This window comes from Austrofundulus limnaeus, unplaced genomic scaffold (genome assembly GCF_001266775.1).
Source record: "Austrofundulus limnaeus strain Quisiro unplaced genomic scaffold, Austrofundulus_limnaeus-1.0 Scaffold526, whole genome shotgun sequence".
Taxonomy (NCBI): Eukaryota; Metazoa; Chordata; class Actinopteri; order Cyprinodontiformes; family Rivulidae; genus Austrofundulus; species Austrofundulus limnaeus.
The window spans coordinates 221732-222460 of NW_013952928.1; positions in this window are offsets into that span (position 1 = coordinate 221732).

Genomic DNA, 729 nt, shown 5'->3' on the forward strand with positions numbered 1-729 from the left:
GTACTGTACCAGCTCTTTCAACTCACCAGGAGTACAGTTTGACAATCAACTAGTTTTATAGAACACAGTTCAGTTTCTGTAGTACACAGGTGGTGCACTACATGTGTGTTGGTTTATTCTCTCTAATGTTAAGCAATGAGCATCAGAAGCATTGTAATGTGTGTGAGGGGGGCATTAGTGCGGGGTCTGGGGGTCCTCCCCCAGAAAATTTTGAAACTAGTAGATGCAGTTTCCTGCATTCTGGTGTATTTTACCAGGTTCCTATAATTTTACCTACATTAAAAAAACACTTGATTAAATAACTAAATTAGAGACAATTTCWAGTTGAATCATCCTGTTTTTAAARTCACTGCTGTGGCTCAGATAATGAAATTAAYGTGACAGGTGAAACAATGACTTTAGAGGAGAATTTTATTTTATATTGTTTGTTCTTGATTTAGTTTTATTTGTAACATGTCGTTGTGCCAATAACTGCATGTTTAAAATGTTAACTACACAATGAACAGATCATTTATTTTTTCTGTTTAAATGGCAGGTCTACACATAACAAACTGACATGATATCATGCAGCCTTTTACCATAATGACASTGTGTCAAACAGTGGTCTTATAAAATATAACTTTCATCAGTTTTAACATCCTGTYAATATTAAGAAAAACTGATACATGGATGTTTGGAACTGATCAGAAATGTAATGATGGATGAATTGGCAGATTTATTTATTGACCA